Here is an 18695-nt window from a genome sequence, read left to right as displayed (position 1 = left end):
CTTCAGCCCATAGTTATATGTTGTTAACTCACTTTTTGTTTTTTAAGAAAATCCTTTCCCAAATCAAAAGGCAAACATTGCCACTAATTTTTTTCCTACAATTTTCTCACCAACGTGTTTCCCATGACCCTTTGCATGCACTCCACCTGCTAACACACAGCTTGCATGCTGAGGACAAAGCCAAACCAGATATAAGCATGTTTGGAAAAGACCTAATAAAATTGTTGTTAGATAAACTCAGAGAACATAAACAGTAAAGAAATCTATCATGGTATTGCAATTTATTTCTGGAAGATAAAAAATTTTGTGGTTTTCTCATTACTCATTAAGTGTTTTCCCAGCTCAAATCCAGGCAAAAGAAGCACAGCACTGACAGCATCAATACCAATTCTGTAAGCTTGGACACACTGAGTGAGCCTGATCTAGCATAAAGCTAAAAGACCATGATGACTGGAGTTAAACGAATGCAGAAGTCTGTTTCATCCTAATATTCTTCCTCTTCATTCCACACCTTAGCAATATAACTTCTGTGAATCATCACTCACAGCATCCTTTATGGGATGCTGAACTAAACTCAGGGGCCTAGCTGTCATCTTCTTGCACTTCCTTAATTTCACCACTTTTTTTGCACTGCAGAATCCTCAGCAAAGATATTGCCTCATAGATCATCATAACTAGGGTTTGTGCTACAGAACCTCCCAACAGTTTTTGCAGCAAGCTCACTCCCACCAGACGCAATGTCTCCCCTTTCACTCAAGAGTACAGCCTCGGAGAACCTGGACTGCAAATATCTTCCTCCGTCCTGTTAGAGGTTACAGGCTGAAACTCTAGGAGTTGCTGCTTGGACTGGCAGTCCTGACATAGGCAAACCTCCTCTCTCCTTTTTTTCTAGGCACTGCTATTTTCCAGTCCAGCTTTTGTTTCTTCTTTTTTTTTCCCTTTTTCTCCATCTCCCAGTCTTGGGAAAATTTGAAGGAGGGAAGGAAGGAAAAAAAAATAAAAAATACCTAACTGTTGCTTTTTTAAAACAGTACAGCACAGTCAACATAACTAGCCAGAGGAAAAGATATCTCAGCTTTTTTCAAGGCTGCAGACAGACAAAGCTTCAACCAAACAACAAACTCTCGTTCACAAGGAGAGGCTGACTTGAATGTCTGAACCAAGCAGCTATTTAGAAACAATGTGGATACGTCTAATGATTGCATAAGGCAATGTAGGACAGGAGAATTTTCCAACACCAATGTATAAAACGAAACCCTAAAAAAATGGCGGATACATTTTTGTTGAATAAAATAAAAAATTCTTGTCCAACAGTTGCAGAGACTTTCAGTGACCTCTATCAAAGTCTTCAACTTTAACAGATCTGTACTCTCCTTCAAACGCTTTCCACCATACAGTCAGGTGCCTATTTCGTAATTCATTTATCAGACTAGAGGACACATCTCATTTCTGATGTGATTTTTCAGAAAAGTAATGTTTATGTTCAGATCACTATCAAGTCTGGCAGTATAAAACCTAGCTAGAATCAGAAATAGTAGTAAACTAGGAAATAACTTCTGAGTCAACTTCAAAACCCCAGAACAGTGGGGTTTCAGATCTCTCACAATACTAACACAAGCAAAATGGAAACTTCATAGAAGTTCTACAGCAAGGCAGCAGCAAGGAGCCTTGAAATACAGACCGCCTCTTTGATACTCTCTCTGTCTGTATGCATGTAAGTATGCAAATATAGCACAGGGCAAACTTCTGCAGCTTTAGGTAAATAAGAACTTCTCTAGGTTTCATTTGTGGGACAAAACACTGAAGTTCTCAGTTTCTGCTGAGTTCAACTGATTAATTCAACTGCTTATTACTTATAATAGTTTTTACAGAACAAATATTAATTTTAATTTTTATTTTTTTGACAAACTCTTTTTATCAAAATTATTTTTACCAAATACCTAAAAATACAAATACCACATGTGTCTGAAATCAGCACACATGTTAATACATGGTCTGGGATATGGGGAAGAATAAATTAAGAAGCATAATTTATTTATATCATGTTTCTTGTCCTTCCAGTTAAAGGAGGAAAAGCATAAGGATAGCATGATGAAACTCAGGAGGCACCTAGTCAGTGACGTGGAAAAAAATGTCAGAAACATAAGTGAAAATAGAGAACAGCTAAGGTAAGAGGGACACTATAGGTGGTAGAGCTAATATTTGCATCTTTTGGGACTAAATGTATACCAAGGCTTCACATCAGAACAAGAACTTAACACTTTTATCTGACTCTCAGAACTCAAACGAGATCATAAACTTTGGGCAGATATTCTATATAGGAACTAGTTTCATCCTTGAGATGAAAATCTCAGTTTCTTTATTTAATCGTCGTATTAAGTAAGGAGTTTGACTGAGTAAAGATTGCAAAATTTAGCCCACTGCTACTGCATGTCTGAGGATTGCACATGTTTTAAGAAATTCTTTTCTGCACCCTATATTCAGAAACAAAAGCAGGAGACTCCAGTGAGATCAATCAATGGTCATAAATTTTACTGCTCACGTATTACACTAAATTTATTTATATATCCTGAAAGGGACTGGAGATTGGGTATGTGATTACTGCTGAGGTTATAAATTGCTCAGAGCAGAAATCTAAACATAACTGTGAACTTCCTCCTCAGAGAAATACATCCATCACATTCTAATAATTTGAAGTGCAGTTCTAATCAAAAGTGATCTGAACTTTTTTTGAATCCAGATATCTGCATCCAATGCATGTTCACTGACAAAAATAAGATTCTTGAGTTTGTTGGGCTGTATTACTAGAGAATTAAACAATTAGAGAATTAGCACAAACCACTGTTGACAGCAGATTTTCTTATGTTTTCCATAACCTAGAGAATCTTTTTTCCCCGACTGTGGCTGGAAGCAGACAAGAACATAGACATAAAAATTACAGTGATGGTCTGAGCATCTGTTGATAAGGACATTTCTTTTGGGCAACATGTTCTGCAATCACTATCAGTTTGGACTGTCAAAGTACTGTGGAATTCTCTCTATTGAAAAAACAGGAACTTTGATACTCAAATCCATGTGAGTCTTCAGAGATGCCAATTAAGTCAGATCAACTTTCCAAAGCAAAACTGATTAAAACAGTCACATACATCACACATCAGGTGACTTTTAAATAAAAAATGAAGTCACAATAAAGCCCAAGTGCAAAAGCAGAAGATAAAGCATGAATATTTTTCTAAGGATATATCACTCATTATCACCCAGTGCCATTTTCTGTTTAACTTTTTGTTGTACTTACTTGCATCAGTCACTCTTTAAGCCTGTGTACTTTTCCCCACTTTCTAAGTAATGCTTTTACTTTTCAATACATCAAAGGGTATTGTTGCAGTCACGTAACACTCCTACTGCACTTATATTACCCCAATATGCAACAAATTGTGTTAAGATGTACAGCAAACTCTTCTAGAAATGTTAGCATTCTGCACACAGCTCTTCTCCTAAACACTGTTTTCCACAAGATTTATGTCCAGATCCTGAGTTTGCTGCAATTTGCCTTTCCCTGCTCTCACTTCATTCTCTTCTTAGAAAAGATAGATTAAGAGGTTAGTCTTGGGAACATTCCAACATCTCCTTGGGACAGGAGATCTTATATGATATAGTTGGGAATGTAACTTGATGCATCCTAGTACCAAAGGTACTAAAAGGAGAAACATATAGTAAAAAATTGAAAACAAGAAAGTACACCTTGCAAGTAGGACACTGGACACTTGAGTTCAGACACTTGGGTAGGTCACAGCAGCAGCTCTACTCCCTCTGATTTCCACTTTTTTCCCCAAGTGTTACAGAGTAGAGAAAGGTAGTTCTCAATCACCAGCAGAGTCAGTCAGGCTCCACCACACACATTGTCTCCAGATCTGAGTGCAACCAAAAAGGACATGCCTGAAAATTTTAAGGCAACAAAGGCAGCAGAAGCTGAAAGGGATGTCACAAATCCTAGTGCAGTGGAGGCTTCCTATCAAGAGGACACTAGCCAGTGGTGTCAGTGTGTTGAGTCACAGCACAGAAGAGGAACTCAACAAGGGAGAGGAAGAGGCAGTGGCAAATGAAATCCAGCTTGGTTACAGGACCTTTTCTTCAGGTACAAGATCCGTCCTTCAGCTCTGTTACAAAGACCCCTTTCCCATGTCCTTAGCTACCCTTCACTTCCTGCCTCTTATTATGGCACTTGCTCAGTCTGCCCAGACCTACAGTATACCAAATCCTTCCAAACTTTTCATTCCCCAGTATTTGTATGGCCCTTGCTCTCAGCTTTCTCCTAGCCTTTTGGCCCCTGCGATGTTCTAGGGACTGATGACAGCTATCATGTTAGCATGTATCTTGGCACAAATGTGCTACTTGAGAAATATAAATCAATGCCTCCTGGAACACAAATCTGCTGTGATCAGTTGCTACTGCCCAAGGCATCAAAATAAAATAGAAGTGGCCAGACTGGCTGGACACTTGAGTACCTTTACACAGCAAAAGCCATACACAAACAAAACTGTTATATCGCAAAGGAAAAAAGAAATCACCAGATTTTTAGTGAAGCACAGACCAGTATCAATTTCCATGAATGAGACTTGGTCATAATCAGACAGGGAATGATTGCCCTGAGCCCATGCTATGACAAGTATGTGAAAATCACTTCTAATGGCAAGACTGAAGGGACCCAGTGCCCTCATCACATCCTCACTACCAGAACTGATCCCTTCCTCCCTTCTACCTCCACATCATCAACACTTAGGCAGTTCCTCACTGGAAAGCCATGAGATATTAATTACCATCCACACTCACCCTTGCTCCAGGCCGCACCTGAAAGATGAGCAGTCTAAGAGTTGCAGCCCTACACTGATTTCTGACAGCCCCAGAACAGTTTAGAGAGTACTTCACTCCTCCCATATCCAAGCCCGCTCTCTCCAGCAGAGCAGCAATATCCAAGTTCAGTGTTCAAGCTGCTCTTCTCTCTTTCAAAGAAAACTTAGAGATAAAAGCAGCTGTGAGCCCAGGAAGACAGCCAAGTTTTCTTGCCCTTGAAAGGAGGTGGTCATATGTGGTGAAAGATAAAATGAGCAGAGAACTCCTAAGGAAACAGATTCACTCTAGTATCCCATCTAGACACCAGTCAAAAACTCCACAGTTTGGGCAGCAAGATACCACTTTCACAATCCCAAGATAATTTTTTTGTGCTTTTTCAACACAAATAAAGTAAATCCTAAAATAAGAACATACACATTGCTGAGGAGGAAAAACCTTATTGATGAGTTGAAGTTCCTTATTGCTAACATAATGTGTAGAAGAGTAAAGTAGTTCCTTCTCTTAGTGCCAGAAATGCCCTCAGAATGAATAGAGTGGCAACTTCTGTAAGCAATAAGGTCAGCAAAGAAGGCAAACTTCAGTACTTAAAGTAAGTTTCAGAGACAGACAGAGATCATGAATGAGTTAAGTACATACATATACATATACATACACATACACATACACATACACATACACATACACATACGCATACACATATACATATACATTTGGCCCAAACACAATAAGACCCATAAGCAACTCTTGCAAATCAGCAGAAGGGTATTCCCACAGAATGAAAACTTTGGAATATGGAGAAGACAAGGGTAAAAGACTTGGAGAGCAGAAAAACCGTTTTCTTCCTGAGGTCACCCCTAAAATAGGAAAAATGGAGTCAGAGAAGCCTGATTACCCACCACTTTCACTTGAAAATTTCAGCTGACAGCATTATTATAGACCATAAATGGAGTGAAAGAGAGGGAATCCTTCATACCGTGAACTCTCTGGCCACAAAAACCTTCCAGGTAGATGACAAAGCAGAGAGTAAAGCATGCCTTAATTCACAGCATGCATGCAGTTCATGCAGTTCACCTGCATGCATGATACAAGGGTCCCCCCCCTCCTTTGGCTCCTTCCTTCCACCTGGAAATCAATCTGAAACTGCCCTCACTGCTTCCACAGACACAGGCCATAGGTGTTGGCAACAGGACTGAGGTTCACCTTCTCACTCTCAGTGATAAACCACTCCACGCAAGTTTAGCAGTTTTAGTCCATGGTTGCCACATGTGATGTTCGTCACGTATGTAACGAAAAAGGGAAAGACAACCTCAAGAATCCTGGACCTAGGTTCTGGCTGCTTGATCATCCTGAAGTTCATATCTTTACTACTACTACAATCAAGGCCGGCAAGATTAAACAAATAAAGGTATATGGAAGGTATTGAGTGAACTCATATATACACATGAGCCTATCCTTTTTCATATTAGTCTCTGATCTTGCACTGAACTACTGTTTTCTCCATTACTCACTATCTCAACAATCAGCCACCGCCACTCAAACAATTAAGAAATTTATGTTATGCTACCCAATTGCAAGTTGCTAAGATGGCTGTGGAGTTGTTCTTCTTTATCATCACTGTAGCTCTGTTCTTCTAAGAGATACTCTTCCGAGCCTTCCACTTTTCTTCAATTGAATTAATTCATTGAGTAATGTTTTCTCACTGAACTAAGAATATAGTTAATCACAGACTTACCAAGAACAACAAACTGGCTCCCTAGAAGATACAAGATTCAACATAACTGATTAACAAAAGATAAGCTCTACTAAATATAGGACAAACAAAAATCCTACATATGTTCATATCTGATGGTTACAGGTTTTACATGAACACGAACGAGCAGAAATAGTGGAAAGGCTGAGTTGCAGGATAGCAGGTAGGAAATAATATTGCTACTGCTGCTAAGCACCTTTAGCCATGGAATAATCTAACCACTGCAGTGATGCTTCTTTGTTTTGTAAAATACATAGAAAAGTAGCAGAACACCAGCAAAATAAAACTAAAAGCCTCAACAAGTGAAAAGAACAGTGGTAAGGGCTGAAGAGTCATATAACTCAGTATTGTGGTGTGCATGATTTATGGGGGATGTGAGGAATGAAAATAACAGTTTTATTTATGTTTGTAGCATACACTAGACATTGAAAAAAAGGCAAAAGCGAAAAAAGTGCTACACAATGAAATGTCAATAGAAGTTATATATGGCTTTTAACAAAAAACTATCATGAAAAGTAGGTGAGCTAGACAAAGGAGAAACTAAGCTATACATATTTAAAAAAATAAATAAGCTGTAACTTAGAATCATAATATAATTCTTTAGCGCACAGTCTGGAGAACAGAAAGATACCCCAAAGGCTGTTTATACCCTGAATACCCAAGGAAAAGATAAGAAAAATTAGAATGGAAGAGACTTTCAGAGAATATAGAAAGTGTTAATCAGATACCTCATGAGAAATTAACAGCAGTAAATTCATGGAGACCACGCTAAGCTCTGTAAAACAGAAAAAAATTGGTTCAAGTATCTCTCTAGGCAGACAGCCTTCCAAAATAATTTCTACCATGACATAGAGTACATATTCCTCTGCAAACATAAGTAGTAATGATGGGAACTAAAGAGCTCTATGCTATCAGCAATATAGTTCTGACCATGATGGCTCTTGTGGTGTGGAAAATAACAAAATAAACCAGTCAACGTCATAAGTAAAGGCAAAAAACCTCCTCCACAAAAGTGCCCAAGGCAACTGGAAGGGAATATACCTGTTCCTCAAATCTAAAATGCATATCCCCCATGTTAAAGTATACACTTCTGCAAAAATAAATTTATATTAAAAGAATGTTAACAGAATTTTATCTTATGACTCAGGCCGTTTGAGTAAAAATTTAGTCAATTATTCTTGATAGAAATAATTTAGTAGGTATTTTTGGTTTAAGGACTGAATTATTTCAGATTTAACAAACAACACTAACTTCCAGAGTAAATACAAAATTAAAACTGCGCAGTTACTTTCCTAGCTCATGATGGTATCTGTTAAATTAATTGTCTTAGGAGAGTAATTCTCATCTTCAAATTGAGGCATCTACAAACTGATAAAATCTTCAAGGTTTCCTTCCAAACCTTAGTGCTTCAGTTCAGATTAAAAAGAAAGCATCTGTTGTACCGTGTGGTCTTTTGAAGGACTTAAGGAGCAAGTCCTTTAGGAGAAAGTCTATCAATTTTAGTCATGTTTGTGTATCTGTAATTAAGGCTATCAATATCTATAGCCTATAGTTATCATATACTTGGGAATGAGTTTACTTAAAAATAGAATCTTAACAGTAAAAATCAAGAATACAGGGGAGTAGGCTGCTGTCACACACTTCCTCAATAATGCTGTTCTCTTAGGATATAGATGGAAGTCACAACAAGTGGCCATTTTCTTCCCAAATAGAAGTAAATTATAACAGTTAAGAGTTCTAAGACGCTGTTAATAACATTCTCTTTTTACTATGCTCTGAACAATTAGTATTTATTGATATCACTACAACTAGCTATTTCAAAAAGCAAAGGCCTCTTTGAAAACAGAACTAATTGGACTGGACACATAAGTCGTGAATTAACTTTTGAGATAATATAAATCCTGGCCAAGAAATAAGCTTCCTCAAAACTATTTATTTCAAGCTTAATGCATCTTAGGCTTTCCAGTTGCATATGAACTTCACACATTCATAGTACACACTGAACTTCCATTCTATTCTGTCTAAACGAGAATGTTCTAAGTCTTGACACATAACACGATAAAAGACCATGGTCACTGTGACCGATAATTTAAAATGAAAATTCTCGTGGCCCAAGATATAGACACTGAGACTGTACTTTTAATTATTTGGCAGGAATATTAACTGCCCACATTTAAAGTGTCAGTGCTCATGACAGCTTTATTGGGGCACTCAATGAAAAAGTGAGCAATGACAAAGCCTAATTGGGTTTGCTTCCTGCTAGAAGGACAAACCGAGCTGAAAAACTCTGACTACCAGTGAAGTCAGAATTGAAATTCACAGGGGCTTAGCACTGCTAAAAAAAATGGGTCATTTGATAAAGCTTACATATCACTTTAGAAATAATGAATTCCATTTAAAATAGGACAAATGAACTAGTTTATCTTTAAAGCACAAAAAAGCCAACCTCAAAAATAAATATTGAATTCAATGCAATCATAGAGAGATCTGATGAACAGAATGCAGTTATCAACATACCCAAATCAACATGCACTGGCATACTTTGCTGATGAGAGGCCTGTACTCCTCTGGACCAGTTCCAACAGGTCCATACCCTTCTTACATTGCGGATTCCAGAACTGGACATAGTATTCCGGACGAGGTCTCACAAGAGAGGAATAGAGGGGTAGAGCTCATCTCCCTCTATCTGTTGGCCACGCTTCTTTGGATGCAGCCCAGAATACGGTTGGCCTTCTGGGCTGTAAGCACACATTGCCAGCTCATGTCGAGCTTCTCATCAAACAGCAACCCCAAATCCTTCTCTGCAGGGCTGCTCTCAATCACATCATCCCCCGTTGTGTAATGAAAATGGGGATTGCCCCAATCCAGGTGCAGGACCTTGCACTTGGCCTTGGTGAACCTCATGAGTTTCACACAGGCACACCTCTCCAGCTTGTCCAGGTCCCTCTGGATGACAACCTGTCCTTCCACTGTGCATCACTCAGCTTGGTGCCATCTGCAAACTTCCTGAGAGTGCACTCAATTTCACTGTCAATGATGAAGATATTAAAGAGCACTGGTCCCAGTATGGACCCCTGATGGACACCACTTGTCACGGATCTCTATTTGGACATCGAGCAGTTGACCACTGCTCTCTGAACATGACCATCCAGCCAATTCCTTATCCACCAAAAAGTCCACCCATCAAATCCATATCTGTCCAATTTAGAGAGAAGGATGTTGTGAAGGACTACATCAAAGGCTTTACAGAAGTCCAGAGAGATTACATCCATTGGTCTTCCCATGTCCGCTGATGTGGTTACCCCATCATAGAAAGCTACCAAGTTGGCCATACAGCACTTGCCCTTGGTGAAGCCATTCTGGCTGCTATTAATCACCTCCATGTCCTCCATGTGCTTTACATACCTTTTAGAAGGATCTGTTCCATGATTTTCCCAGGCACAGAGGTGAGGCTGATGAGTCAATAATTCCAAGGTCATCTTTTTAAAAATGGCCACGTTACCCTTCTCCCAGTCATCAGGGACTTCTCCTGACTGCCATGACTTTTCAGATATCATGGATAGTGGCTTGGCAACCACATCAGCCAATTCCCTCAGGACTCTGGGATGCGTCTTATGAGGTCTCATAGACTTAGAGATGTTCAGGTTCCTCACATGGTCATGAACCTGATCTTTCCCTACAGTAGGAGGGGCTTTACTGCTCTGATCCCCATCTTCTTGTCCATTGACCCAGGCGGGGTGAGGAGAGCAGTTGTAAGTGAAGACTGAGGCAAAAAAGTTGTTGAGTATATCAGCCTTCTCCTCGTCTTTTGATACGAGGTCAACCATCAGTGGGGGTACCTCCTCTTTAACCTTCTTCTTCTGAGTAATGTACCTGAAGAAGCCCTTCTTGTTAGTCTTCACTTCTCTTGCCAAGTTCAGCTCGAGCTGTGCCTTGGCCTTCCTGACCCCATCCCTACAAAACTGTCAGCCACATTGGATCTTCCCTTTCCTGCCTGATTTGCTACATACAGTACATAAAGACTGAGCGCTCTTGCACTTTATAGAAAGCATCCTTAAATACTTGCCAGCTCTGTTCTGCTCCCTTGTCCCTGAGGACCATATTGCAGGGGGATCCTTCTGAGTAATGCCTTGAAGAGCTAGAATTCTGTTTTCTTGAAATTTAGGGTCCTGACTATACTCCTAGCCTGTCCCATATTCCTCTGGACCTTGAAGTCCACTAGTGTGTGATCACTACAGGCCATGCCACCTCCAATCTTGATGCCACTGACGAGCTCACTTGTATTGGTCATCATCAGGTCCAGTATTCTGGAGGTGTCTATTACCTGGGTTAAGAAATTATTTTCAATACACTCTAGAAGTCTCCTGGATTGCCTACAGCTTACCATGTTAGTTTTCTAGCATATGTCAGGAAGTCCCCCAGAGAGCTTGCGAGCATGAAGCCTCCTGTAGCTGAAGGAGGAAGGCTTCTTCAGTAGGCTCTGCTTCATCAGGCAGCCAACCAGTATACACCAACCACAAGGTTCCTTTTGCTGCCTTGGTCTTTTATTCTCACCTACAAACTTTCAACCTGTTTGTGGCTACTCTTCAAAGACAGCTCTTCATACTCTATTCATTTCTGATGTAAAGGGCAATGCTTCTGCCCTTGCTTCCTGGTCTGTCCCTTCTGAACGGTCTGTAGCATCAATGGCCACACGCTAGTCAGGGGATTCATCCCACCAAGTTTCAGTGATGGCAACTAGATCATAGCTTTCTAGTAGCATGGTAGCTTCTAGCTCCTCCTGTTTGTTGCTCAAGCTTCATGATTTTGTATACAGGCACTTCAGCCAGGCTGTTCATCACATCACCTTCCTAGTGGAAGACCCCTTATTTCTCTCAAGGTGTTCTGCAGAAGTTTCCTTTCTGGCGCCTACTACCTCAGGAGCCTCCCACTCATCTCCACAGGACTTCAGCTGTGGTGTGGCATCCCCAGCATGCCTCAGGGTAGCAGGTGGAGGGCACATACCAGCACTCCATCCCTCCAACCATTGTGTGTTGATATAGACAGTAAAGATTGAGAAGACTATGGAAATGTTACAGATTGAGAACACTACAGTAATAACTTCTAAAGTTATTTCTATAGATCATTAATGGACTGAATTTGCTGAAAAAAACAAGAAGATATTATTCAGAACAAAGTTCTAGAACTGCACAATTATGTAGTGAATTTTAATACAATCCCTAAACAAATCTAGCAATATTACCATTACCATTAACTAGCCCTATAACCAGATCAACCAGCAAAAACCAAGATTCAACTTACTGATGGGAAAGACTCATTCCTCTCTGTTTGTACTTTCAGTAATTCAGGGCGTAAGCTGAACCTCTGGGCTTTGTTGCTATCTGTGTGGCTCTTGGCCTCTTCTCCCAGGTAACAAGCGATAGAATGAGAGGAAATGGCCCCAAGTTAAACCAAGGGAGGTTCAGATTGGATATTAGGAAACATTCCTTCACCAGAAGGGTTGCCAGTCACTGGAACAAGCTGCACAGCAAAGTGGTTGAGTCACTATCCTTGGAGGTATTTAAAAGACATGTATATATGGTACTTAGGCACGTGGTTTAGTGGTGGACTTGGCAGGGTTAGGTTGGCAGTTGGACCTGATGATTTTAAAAGTCTTTTCCAACCTAAATGATTCTATAATTTTATCATTCCTACAGAACCCTTTCAAGAATCAGGTTTATACTCACATTTTCCCAGTTTGCTCCAATTATAAGTTGATTAATCAATGTGCGTAATATTCACATAAATACATACCTGCCCTCTTATTAACCACATTTAAACATCAGCAGATCCAGCTGAATTTTTGCCCCTGCTATAGATTTCTTTCTACATGAGTGTGATCCGTATGAACTTTACAGGACTTTTTTTCAAAATAAGGGCTGATGGCTGTTTTGGTCCACAGCAACAGAACATGAAGAAAAGTTAAAAGCAACAAAAAATTAATAACATTTTGTTTTAATACTTCTTGATAACCACAGTAAATTCTGCTTTAGTATGTGTTCCTTCATCTGAAACTGAAAAAGCTACGTGACATATCAACATTCCTCCAAACTGTTATTCTGACACTCCAGTGACACTTATAACTAGAAATACTGTTTCCTGCCTGAGATTTTGAGCAGGACTTTTGAGGGCAGTGAGAAATAAATTTGCATCACTGAATTTATTATACCCTTTGTTTGATCAGCAGTTATCTTTGAGCAGCCCCTCTTCATCAGAGATACACCTGGAATTGTAAACCTCAAATCCATACAGGCAGCAATAAATAATAATTGGATTTATATGATTTTTCTGATACTCTTCAGATGTTCAGTACTAAGATTAATATCTTTCATTTAATCATTTATCAGCAGTATTACTGGCTGTATGTCCAATTTTCTAAGATAAACTATTTAAAAATATTTCTATAAATGTATGCTGTGGAAAATTACAAACCATTTTAAACAAGGAATCTGCTCCTTTACTTTGTTAACTAAGATAGCTTGCAGCCAAAAGAACTATGTTGATCTACAGTCCTGGCTCAGCCCTTATTTTTGTCACCAGTAAGTTCACAGGGATTCTGTATTTACTTAAGGATATTTTCCAAAACTGTTAAATGCAAAAAAGTGGCTGAAACTTGAAAGATATTTTCCATATGTGGGCTTTCAAAGGTAATGTCCCTATTATTCATACGTACATAATGGCATATTTTCTGATACCAGTAAGATATTTTAAGGTCATGGTTATTCTGTCATAAAAGTTTTGATTTTAAACCTTGACCAACATATTTATAATTTTGTGGATTCTGCCCGGAAGATAGGGTCATGTTGACCTTTTCAGAGAAATTATACAACAAATGAGAAATCAATTCTGATAGTTTCCTGTTACTAGAAAAAAAATTCATGCTCAAGTTGAGCCTCCAATGCACCTGCAAAGTTAAATGACAGAATCTGTGTTAAAAATGAATCATCAAAATGGGATAATGAAACAAACATTGCAGAAGAGTTTCTCCCTCTGAAAATTATTCATAATCCTAATTTTAGGGAAGAAAGAATGCAAAGGAAAAGAAGAGAATAAAGGTAGAAAGTTGTGCAGCTTGAAAGTAAGAGGCCAGAAGACAAGAAATATGCTTTTCTTTGGGTATCACTGTTAACTTTTTGTTGAGTACTTGTATACTTGCTTAGAAAATAAAATATTGCTTACTGTGGTGTTTATTGCAGAGTTTTATGATAAAGTCATTTTACATGCACCATTTTTTCCTCCACTTCTACAGTATGCACAGATCAGTTTAAGCTAAACTTGTGTAAGATTCCAGACCTTTGTTATTTGGTTGGTTGCTTTTTTCCCTTTGTATGTGAAAGTATACCATTTGTTTATTGGGATCTCTATGCTAAAGACAAAGATGCCACAAGTAGTTTACAACCCATCCAAAAAGCATGTAAGCAAATCCACGAGATATTTCCTATAACTGATAGTTAAATCACTATTTTTTTGAAAGCCTGCTGTTCTTAAGAAGTAATGGCTGTACCAGAACGTATCTCTAACTGCAAATCTCTCTTGATCAGTATGTCTACTGAGTAAACTCTGGGTATGGATGTATTAAAAGAACTCAGTAATTATACACCTTATGTAATTTATTTCTATGAGGGGTTACTTCTGGGGTTATTCTCTTCTCCTGTAAATATTCTATTTGAGCTGCACATAACACTTGCAGAAGTTTCATATCCTATGTTAAAGTATCCCTCCATTGCTCAGTATTTGCACTGACATCGCTGTAGGAATTCATTGTCAGAGAAGAAAGACCAACCTTCAGGCAGGAAGAACTAATGTCTTTGAAGTTTTGGCTATTAAAATATAGTTCTAATTTTACACAATTTAGGAGTATAACAGCATTTTTTTTCTTACCAGCAACGTCTATTCAGCCTGTTTTGAATTTTTCATCAGCCAGTGATGTTTTTCAGTTGCAAGCTTTGTATTTATCCAGAGACACTTGCTGGTAAACAGATACATTTGACAAAGTTGTACAGAGCTTTCAGACTGTACAAAACTTGAAAATGTGCCAGGAATAGTTTTGTTTTGTGGAGTTCTAAAGATGACCCTATACAGTAAAGAAGAACACGACATGTAACAATCCTGTGAGAAAACTACAGTCACTACAGAATATGTCTATCAGCTCTGCAAACAGCCAGAAATATGTGGTACCAATTTCATGAAGTCCTCACTTAAATTAAGTTGAGATAAGGTTACCACTTCTGCACAGATGAAAAGTCACACACAAAAACAACAGGATATTGTCTTTGTTCCATTCCTTACCCTGAATGATCAAGGGTGATCATGTTCCATTTCCAGAACTACAAAGCAAGTGATCTCAACAAACCATAGAAATAACTGACTCAGAACATGGTAAAACCCGGAAGAATAAATGCATTGAGTAAATTAATTTAAGGTAAGACTATTTTATAGTCATGATGATATTAAATACCCTGGTTTAGACCACAACCTCTTACTCTAGAAGCTTCTTAACCAAAGACTGCAAGAACCTGGAAGAATATTCTAGAGGAAGGTCACTCCATGTCCTTTCTTGAAGTTCATGTATTGTCAGAGACTAGATGGCAGTTCTGGAAGAGCCTTTGATCCAGTGCTGTTCTTATGCACACATGGAAGAAGTACACTGTATTTAATTTCTGTTGCACTGCATTTTCTTAAACTTACAGAAAAAGTATAGTGAGGGTTTTGTCAAGTATCCACACATAGAATTACCTGTCCATATTCCACTTTGCCATACACTGCAGACACCATCACAGAGCATGGTGTTCCGTGTTGTAGCAAGAAGCCATCTAATGTTACAAACTTAAGATTTTAGAGTTTTAAGATACTACAAAAAAATCATGCACTGAATGACAGTCTTAATGGCAAGGTACCTGTGACAGCAAGGCAGGAAACAAATCTAATGTATAATATCCACCATAGCTGTTCATCATAAGTCTCTGAATAAATTACAGAAATACAGAGCAGTTCACAAAAGAAGTTTCCGTTTTGGTTCCAATGGTTTCATTTATCAACAGACAAGTTTAGCTCCATGGCAGTACTACATTAAGGGAATTATTAGGCTAAATGTGGTCAATGTTATTTGTTTTACCTATTAAAACTTTTTACTGTCAGAACTACTGCCAACATCACAGACTTGGAAAAATAGAATCAAAAGCTGGGTTTTTTAAAAATTATTCTTTTAAAGCACCAGTTAGAACACAGCATGGATAGATTTTTTTTCCCTTGCCTCGTTCCACCAGGACAAGTCAGCAAACAGAACAAAACTTCAAAGAAAATTAAAGGTTAAACTTTTATTGTCAATGAAAATCACCCTGGAGAGAATTATATGTATTGTCTACACAATGAGGACGACCAGAGAACCAGGAGATGGATAAGAGGCATGAAGAATTGGAAATGAACAAAAATGTGCAGATAAAAACATTTCTGTCAGGCACTAACAGGCCTTAATTCATCATAATGGCCCCACCTGAGAATCTACATGCCCTTTGCCTGAAGATCTGGCTGGGCTTTGGTGTAGATGCACCTGTCTCTGGATGGGTCTTGGGCCTCCCCTATAATTGCATTTCCTGGTAGGACTCCCTGGGTGGAGCTGCCTTTTCACATGCCATTCCCAGGGCTGTTCATAGCTCCTAGCCAAGACCTGCCCTCCATGCTCAGCCCTGTGGGGCTGTGCTGGTGTGTGAGGAGGACAGCCTGCCTATGGGTCACTCCGACTCCAGGCTACTCCCCACTCCAGGGGCAGCTCCATTACTCCACTGGGGAGGGGGCCAGGAGGCCTTTATGAAGCCCCATTTCAGCTCTGTCTGGGGCTTGCAGCATTGGCTGTGCCATGTTGTAGGTGTTCAAGGTGAGGTTGTATGGGGCCTTGGGCAGCCTGATCTAGTGGGACATATCCCTGCCCGTGACAGGGGAGTTAGAACTAGATGATCTTTAAGGTTCCTTCCAACCCAAACGATTCTATGATTCTATGATTCTATGATTCTATGCTGTAGGTGTGCCTGTGCCCAGCCTGTCTCTGTCCTGCCTCCTATGCCATCGTTCTGTCTCTTGCTGCACACCAGCAGCCTCTCTGGATGGACCCATCCCCTGCTCAGGGCTGTCCCACCTGCCCTGCTGCCGCCACTGGCAGCTGCTGGGGTCTGTGCTGAGGCAGATCCCTGCCCACCATTCCCAGACAGCCAGTCTCTCCCTGCCATCTGGTTACAGATGCAGGAGCAAGGCATCCTTCTTAGGCCTATGGCTCAGGAGCCTAATTAGGAGGAAACGTGGGCTGAAATATCAAAGCTTCTTGCAGGACTAAGTGGTTTTGACTCCTCTGCCCCTTATATGTTTTTGAAGTGGGAGCTCAATCTAAAACTGGATTCGGACACGAGGGCAGGTTTACTTGGGAAAAGGTGAGTTGTGGCTATTTCTGCTGTTAGTTTCATGGAAAGCAACCCTGACTTCCACAACATTCAGTAAAACATCTCTTAAACAGTATCTATAAATTTTGAAGTGTTTAGAGGACCAAAAAGTCCCTCTGTTGGTAATCCACCTCGAGTATCTTCAAAGCACAGGCTGCCATAGGGCTGAGTCCTGCCAAGCACCATGCATCCTCTGCTGCCCTGCAAGGGAGACTTCTTTCCTCATTAGGTCTCATTCAATGCTTTCCTCCTGCTCTGCTAGCAAAGTATTTTGAGTAGCTTTGAAAGGACTAGATTTTTTTTTAATAGTTCAGAGAAAGTATTGCTCCGAGAACATTATTTCTAAGTGTTAGGACACCAGAAAATCAACCAAATGAAGTGATGTTTGCCATCTAGAGAACAGAGAAGGGAAGAACAGACACACATATAAAAATAATGCTCTGGTGAAAAATAAATTTTCTATCCTGAAAGCAAACCACTTCCCAAAGATAAATTGCGAGCCAGACAATTTGCTGATGTGACTCTGTGCTTGACCTAGCCGGAGCCAGGCCTCTCCTCATTCATGGTGCTTTGTCCAGGGGCAGTGCAGGTGACAAAGGGAAGCAGGTGGCTGGCAAGGGAGCAGTGTCACCGTCTCCCATACTATAAATCTCCCAGGCACAACTAATCCAGGCTCGCATAGGCAGGCGCAATTAATGAGAGTGACACAACTGTGATCTGATAATGAGGTAATAGAATAGAACTGTCAGAGTGCTTCCTGGGGCAATGACGAATGATGTCATATCTATTTCAGCATGTTTCAGGTGGAAAGCAAGCTTTCATCACACACATTACAGAATGAGAATGAAAAGATATTATACCCAAGAATAACAAAAAAAATTAGGTCACATATTTCATTGGTTTGAGCTTGCATTCTTGTTATGTACCACCTCACTGTGTACACTGAAAACTTCTGTACTCTTCCCCCTGGGTGGATCCCGGCTGAGCTCACAGGCCTTGCTCAGCATCTAGGTACATATTCATGCCACCCATTATTTTGCTTTCCACATTTTTAATTCACAGTGGGTGGGTTACTGGGTAGCTATAATGTATGAGACTAAGATAGTCCTTCAATGTTATTCATGGGATTTCCCATTTCTATGTTTTTCAAGTCACTACTGCACACTTTCCTGACTGCTTTCTATTCCCCAGGCAGGAATGGCAATTTATATATCTATTTCATGGTTTAGCAGAGCAGTCTAGACTATCAGCAAAGCCTCTAGTCCTCCCACTCCACCTTGCTCTGCCAAGCCAATAATGTTTCTGTTGTGCAGCTGGCTGGGCAGACAAATGCATGAATTACTGGTGACAACAAAAGCGCATGTGCTAGGCCTCACAATTGAAAGGTAAATTACAGGCCTAGCAGGGCTTGTGTCCCGTTAAAAAGTCAAAGTTTCTTGCTGGTGAGAGCATCCAAAGCAGTGCAGACTAGAGCAAGTACAGGTGAGGGTGCCTACATATGGGCAGACACAGGTTCTCACATCTCTTGAAACTCTTCTTGATCCCATTAAGCAGTGACAGAAATTAGAGGATGCCAGCCTCCATTGTCAGAATTCACACACTGTCCAAGAGCTTATGGATTTCCT

Source organism: Cuculus canorus, chromosome 1 (genome assembly GCF_017976375.1).
Source record: "Cuculus canorus isolate bCucCan1 chromosome 1, bCucCan1.pri, whole genome shotgun sequence".
NCBI lineage: Eukaryota > Metazoa > Chordata > Aves > Cuculiformes > Cuculidae > Cuculus > Cuculus canorus.
Note: the sequence above shows the minus strand (reverse complement) of the source record.